This window comes from Mesoplodon densirostris, chromosome 9 (genome assembly GCF_025265405.1).
Source record: "Mesoplodon densirostris isolate mMesDen1 chromosome 9, mMesDen1 primary haplotype, whole genome shotgun sequence".
In the NCBI taxonomy this organism is placed as follows: Eukaryota; Metazoa; Chordata; class Mammalia; order Artiodactyla; family Ziphiidae; genus Mesoplodon; species Mesoplodon densirostris.
The window spans coordinates 59,240,149-59,247,800 of NC_082669.1; the positions used below are offsets into that span (position 1 = coordinate 59,240,149).

Sequence of the window (7,652 nt, forward strand, 5' to 3'; positions counted from 1 at the left end):
TGGGGATATATGTATACATATAGTTGATTCACTTTGTTATATAGCGGAAACTAACACAACATTGTAAAGCAATTATACTCCAATTAAGATCTTATAAAAACATCTATAAAATCCAGACTAAGAAATAGAATATTACCAACATTCAAACTGAAATATTTTTGAGAGTGAAAGGTGGCATTATTTCTTTTAACAGCCAATTGAAGTATACTGATATACGATAAACTGTGCATTTTTAAATTTATAGTTTGTGCTCGCTTCAGCAGCACATAAACTCAAATTGGAACGATACAGAGGAGATTAGCATGGCCCCTGTGCAAGGATGACACATAAATTCGTGAAGTGTTCTATATTTAAAAAATAATGATGATAAAAAAAGTTATAGTTTGATGAGTTTTGGCATACACCTGTGAAACTATTGCCACAGTCAAGATTATAAAAATAGTCACCATCTCAAAAAGTTTCCTCTTTGTAACCTTTCCTTTCACCCCCATCTTCCCTATCTTCAGGCAACCACAGATCTGCTTTCTGTCACATTTGCATTTTATAGAATTTTATATAAATAGAATTATCCACTTTGGTTTTTTTTTATTGTTTGACTTCTTTCACATAGAGATTCTTACAGATTGTATGTATCAAAAATTTCTTCCTATGGATTTCTGAGTAATATTCCATTGTATAGCTATACTGTAATTGTTTATCCATTCTCCTGTTATTGGACATTTGGGTTTCCATTTTGGAGTTATTCCAAATAAGGCTGCTATGAACATTCATGTAAAAGTCTTGGTATGGACATATGCATTCATTTTTCTTATGTAAACATCTAGATGTGGAATGGCTGGGTGGTATGGTAGATGCATTTAAGTTTTTAAGAAACTATTAAATATTTTCCAAAGTGATTGAACTATTTAACATTCTTTATAGCAGTGTTTTGAAATTATATTTGGTCCACATGCACACCAACATTTGGTATGGTCAATGCTTGTTTATAATTTTAGCCATTCTAGTGAGTGTGTAGTGGTATCTCATTTTGGTTTTAATTTACATTTTCCTAATAACTAATGATGGTGAACATGTTTTCATGTGCTTATCTGAGGGGGCTCTATTTTAATTACACTAAGACAACCAGCATAAAGTAGGACTGTCCTGGGCAAACTGAGACATATGGTAGCCTAAACAAAGGCAAATGAAGGTTTGAGCTGTGGATGTTGAAACATCCATGCACCCCTGGAATAAATCCCACTTGAACATGGTGTATGTGATACACCACATTAATAAAATGAATTTAAAAATCATATGATCATCTCAATAGTTGCAGAAAAAGCATTTGACAAAATTCAACATCCATTCATGATAAAAACTCTCAGCAAACTGTGTATAGAGGAAACGTACCTAAACATAATGAAGGCCATATATGACAAGCCCATAGCTAAAATGCTCAATGTTAAAAAACTGAAAGCTTTTCTACTAAGATCAGAAACAAGAAAAGGATGTCCACTCTTGCCACTTTTATTCAACATAGTACTAGAAGTCCTAGCCATACAATTAGTCAAGAAAAAGAAATAAAATACATCCAAATAAAACAGAGGTAAAACTGTCTCTATTTGCAGATGACATGATGTTATATAAAGAAAACCCTAAAGACTCTACCAAAAACTGTTAGAACTAATAAATGCATTCAGTAACGTTGCAGGATACAAAATCAATATTTAAAAATCAGTTACATCTTTATGCAATAATAATAGACTATCAGAAAGAGAAATTAAGAAAATAATTCCATTTGTAATTGCATCAAAAAGAATAAAATACCTAGGAATAAATTTAACAATGGAGGTGAAAGACCTATGCACTGAAAACTATAAGACATAGATGAAAGAAACTTAAGAAGAAACAAATAGGTGGAAAGATATTCTGTGCTCATTGACTGGAAGAATTAATATTATTAAAATGTCCATACTACTCACAACAATCTACAGATTCAGTGCAACCCCTGTCAAAATTCCAATGACATTTTTCACAGAAGTAGAACAAACATCCCTAAAATTTGTATGGAACCACAAAAGACCCTGAATAGTCAAAGCAATCTAGAGAAAGAAAACAAAGCTGGAGGCACCATGCTCCCGGATTTCAAATTATATTACAAAGCTATAGTAATCAAAACCATATGGTATTGGCATAAAAAACAGACACATAAACCAATGAAACAGAATACAGAGCCCAGAAATTAACCCATGCACATAAGGTGAATTAATTTATGACAAAGAAGCCAGAATATACAATGGAGAAAGGACAGTCCCTTTAATAAGTGGTATTGGGAAAACTGGACAGCTGCAGGCAAAAGAATGAAACTGGACCACTATCTTACACCATATGCAAAACTCAACTCAAAATGGATTAAAGACTTGAATGTAAGACTTGAACCATAAACTTCTAGAAGAAAATATAGGCAGGAAGCTCTTTGACATCAGTCTTGGCAATGACTTTTTGGATTTGACACCAAAACGAAGACAAAAAAAGCAAAAATAAACAAGTGAAACTACATCAGAATTAAAAGCTTCTGCACAGGAAAAGAAACCATCAACAGAATGAAAAGGTAACCTATGGGATGGGAGAAAATATTTGCAAATCATAGATCTAATAAGGGGTTAGTACTCAAAAAATATAAAGAACTCATACAACTCAATAGCAAAAAAACAAACAAAAATTATAGCTATGGGCTTCCCTGGTGGCATAGTGGTTGAGAGTCCACCTGCTGATGCAGGGGACACGGGTTCATGCCCCGGTCCGGGAAGATCCCACATGCCGTGGAGCAGCTAGGCTCATGAGCCATGGCCGCTGAGCCTTTGCATCCCGAGCCTGTGCTCCGCAATGGGAGAGGCCACAACAGTGAGAGGCCCGCGTACCGGAAAAAAAAAAAATTGTAACTACGTGAAGTGATGGAGGTGTTAGCTAATGCTATGTGGTCGTCATTTTGCTATATATATATATATATATATATCAAATAATTATGTTGTATATCTAAAACAATGTTATATGTCAATTAAATCTCAATAAAACTGGTGGGGGAGAAGAATGAAGGAGATAAAGAGAGAGTGATATGGGGAAAGAAGAAAAATAGCCCTTCATTGGGTTATAGGTCATGATGATGCTTTGTTAACATAAAGTTACATAAAATTTTATTCTTGTTACTATGTAAGCTAATAATAATAATTCAAGTTGATATTTTTCCCAAAGAAAAAATATGGTAAAAGTTACATTCTTGATTAAGGGATCTGAGGTTCAAACTTTTTATAAAAGTTAGCAAAATGCTATGTTTAAAATTTACACATACACACACATACGGTATGTATCAAGTAGTATACATAGTATATATGAAATAGTACAATACAGTAACTATCTCATAACACTGTACTTAAAATGACTCACTTTCATAGAACATTGTAAACGGTCCCTCCTCCTAAAACAATTCTAGCCTTTCTTTTTCCCTTAGTACAACAAATCAGAAAGTGTAATATTATAGAATGCTGAGGGCTCTTTTGGAGAAAGTTTGCCAGTCATCTTTGAGACAATTGGGAGAGAATGAAAGACACTTGATTATGCATTTTTCTTTTTTTTTTTTTTGCGGTACGCGGGCCTCTCACTGTTGTGGCCTCTCTCGTTGCGGAGCACAGGCTCCGGACGCGCAGTCTCAGTGGCCATGGCTCAGGGGCCTAGCCGCTCCGCGGCATGTGGGATCTTCCCAGACCGGGGCACAAACCCATGTCCCCTGCATCGGCAGGCGGACTCTCAACCACTGTGCCACCAGGGAAGCTCTTGATTATGCATTTTGAACTATGGATGCTTTGTTTTTCTGCCCTCTTCTTGTAAAAAACAAAACAAATATTGGCTTTTTAAAAAAATCATTTTTCCCCTTCTAGTTTTTTTTTAATTGAGGTATAGTTGTTTTACAATGTTGTTAGTTTCAGTTGTACAGCAAAGTGATTCAGTTATACATACTTATACATATCTATTCTTTTTCAGATTCTTTTCCATTATAGGTTATCATAAGATCCTGAATATAGCTTCCAGTGCTATACAGTATATCCTTGCTGTTTATCTATTTTATAATATATAGTAGTGTGTATCTGTTTTAAAAATTTTGATTTAACTCTCATTTCTCAACATAAAAGTTGATACAAGATTAGGAAAAAAAAAACCATTCCAGTTGTGAAAAGACTGAGACTAGCCACAGTCCCTATTTGTTGTGTTTGTTTTTTTATGAGAATCTTGGAAGAATTTTCAAGTAAGAAAAATCAAGTCAGTAAAATTTCAGAATTAAAAAAAGGGAGTTATATGAACAAAATATCTTTATTATTGGCTAAAAATACATAAAATTAGAAAAAAATATTGGCAATTGCTAATGTTTATATATACTCCACTGATTTTTTTCTATTGTAATTATCTTTTCAAATGAAACAACCTCTGTCTGTGGGATAGAGCATGAAGTTTATCCAAGAGAACATGAAACATCCTATTAGCTAGAATCTGTATCTACAGTAAATGATGTCCAGGGGTATTGTGTCATATTTTTATATGAAGAGTTATTGCGATTATTCTGAATAACCTATAATGCTCTGTAGAGAGTAGGGTCTCAAATGTTGTTAGGATTAAACATTGGACACAAAATTCTTCTTAAAAATGGAACCTGTTTCCCTAAGGTTTTAGTATTTGATTTCCAGATGACTAGAAGACTGCCTTTAGTATAATCTTATGTGATTTGGGATTTTCACTGTGATGAACAAAGTAAACATTTGAGCTGGAAATCAGTGGAAGTGTTTGAACCAACTAAAAGGATAATAAAAAGCATACTTTATCCTTAACTTTAAAACCAAGTTTTTCTGGTTTATTGTGGTACAGCTGAAAAAGCATTTTCCTCCAGAATTGTTCAGTTTCACTGACAGGGATGTCTTTTCTAGCACAGTAACCTCTTTCTTGTATGATTTTAGACAAATTGAAAGAAAATTTCTGAGCTATTATCTCACAGAGAAGCAGCTTTCTTATGAGACAAAAGCTGTATCTTTCCAAGCCTACCTCCATGTCTTAAACCCATTATGATCTTGGACAATTCATTTTGCTGTGGTTGGCTTGTTTAAATTCCTTATCTAACTCAAAAGATCAATTTAGAAAATCAGAAAAACACCATTTTCTTTAATTTGTCACGATCACAAATACTTTAGGGTCAGAACTGAAATTAGGACTAGGTTTCCTAAATCTAAAACTTGATCTCCTCTTCCAAGCATACCACTCAATCTCATGAGGTAAGACATAGAGAAACTCGATAATTAGTATGAAATTTCAGTTAGCAGCTTGTATTAAATTGCTCATTTTTGATCCCTCTCCAGATCGTATCTTCCTAAGGTGAAAACCACCCAAAGTTCTGGTTAGAATGGAGACTCTCTCTGAATCTAGGCTCTTTTCCTCTTTGCTAAATTTACTTTGCTTCCTCTGTTCAAAGCTGACATTTCCTGGAGCCATCTTGATTCAGCATTATCTATACAACTCAAGAGTTTTCAGAAACTCAACAAAGCTAAGATGTGGGAATTCCCTAGTGGTCTAGTGGTTAGGACTCGGGCTTTCACTGCCATGGGCCTGGGGTTTGATCCCTGGTCGGGGAACTAAGATCCCACAAGCCAAGCAGCGCAGCCTAAAAAAATAAATAAATATATTTTTAAAAAACCCACAAAGCTGCCTCCCCAGTAAGAACCAAACAGGATGGTACAAGGTGGAGAGTAAGGCTTTTGTCCAGACTGATGTCAGATGAGTGAAAGAGTCTTAGGAAGAATTAATCAGATTCAGTTTTGATTTATATGCTGTTTACTTTAAATCCCAATATAGATATGAGCTCAGAAGTACAAATGAAAATCATATAAAACCTCAGTGTTTCAGGGGCTGCCAGTACTTCCAAATGTTTGCATTCTTTCAAAACAGTCACCATGGAAAATTCAAAGCTTTTTTCAACAACTGCTAAAATCTTTTTGAATTTTTCTTTTCAAATTGTTATCCTATCATAATCAATTTGGGCCCCTCCTTTCCCTCCCTGTCTTTTCATTTTTTCCTCTCCCAAACACACAACAAGTTCTTCATAGCATATCCCTGACTTGGACCAAAAACGGATTATCTGAAACAATCAGTTACCTGTTCTCATCACATATGGCTCTGAATGCCTGTCTGCCATCTCTCAACCATTCATAAAAAATGAAGATGTATTTTATATGTTCTGCAGGTTTTTAAAGACATTTCAAAGGAATAGGTCCAAAGACATTTTAAGTAATATCAGCAGGAGTGAAATAAGTGAATAACTTCAAATGATGAATATTCTCAAGGGAGAAAATTAATTTTGGTTTAGTGTTTGTTAAAAGATGAGTCAGATTAAATTATAGCTATACTTTATATATGTATACACACAAGCTATGTGTGTGTGTGTACATAATCTTGAAATCTCTTGTGTAGTTTTAGAAGGAAAGTTAAAATTGAAAGACAGCAAGAGAAGAAAAATCAGCATGTAAAATGCCATGGGAGGAAACACCTGCTGGGAAAACATAAATGTAAAAAAGATCTAACAGGTTTCTTTCATAATTTCACCCAGTAAAGCAGTAATATTTATTTATTTTTTTATTTTATTTTTTATTTTTTTTGCGGTATGTGGGCCTCTCATTGTTTTGGCCTCTCCCGTTGCGGAGCACAGGCTCTGGACACGCAGGCCCAGCAGCCATGGCTCACGGGCCCAGCCGCTCCGCGGCATATGGGATCCTCCCAGACCGGGGCACGAACCCGTATCCCCTGCATCGGCAGGCGGACTCTCAACCACTGCGCCACCAGGGAGGCCCAACAGTAATATGTAGAAATAAAAATGTGTGGAAAAGCAGTAACATTTCAATACTTTAACACATTTAAAGGCTCTGGTTCCATTGTCAACTTGTCAGGAATCTAAAAACCTTTAAGAAAACCTTCTGTTTTTCCAATAATCAATTTCAATATGCATTTTACTCCATTATTTTACTTGTTTTCTTTGAATCAGTGAATTTTTAAGAATAAGTTTTAACTTTATAAACCTCAAATTTTGTCTTACTGATATGCTTGTAAAAACTGCACTTACACTTTATCTAGGTGTTTCATTTTGTTACACACCACTGAAAATCCAGTAATCATAAATGCACAACCTTTTATTCCTGAAGCACACATGCAGGGTCTCTTTAATAATTCAAAGTGCTTTCTATAATGATGAAGTCATACTGATGGACTCAGTAGGAAAATTCTAATACTATTAAGTATAACTTAAATAATTCACTGTAGAAACCAGGCATAATAGAGCAAGAAAAATAAATTCTAAGTGCTCAAAACATTTTGCTTTTTCTTATACCAATGTATATTTCTTAAATCACAGTGACAGTTCTCCTCTCTTTTGTTGGAGTACATGACAGCTATTCATATACTGGAGCAGGTGCAAAAGATAAATGCTTTCCTATTAAAGTCAAGAATGTCAGCATTCTGTGTGCAGTGATGGGCAGACCTCCATCATTTTTGCATAAGATGTCTCCTGGGAAAGCTATCACCAGACCATTACTACACTATCAACTTACTCTCATTTCAAATTATTATTCTTCAAAGACAGCCAG

General features: G+C 34.7%; 1 non-coding gene across 1 annotated transcript; it reads left to right on the top strand.

Annotated features, from left to right (window-relative positions):
* The first annotated feature begins 247 nt into the window (after nucleotides 1-247).
* Nucleotides 248-354, top strand: LOC132496534 (U6 spliceosomal RNA). The gene has a single exon (XR_009533435.1). It is a non-coding gene; the product is annotated as a U6 spliceosomal RNA (small nuclear RNA).
* Nucleotides 355-7,652: the final 7,298 nt, after the last annotated feature.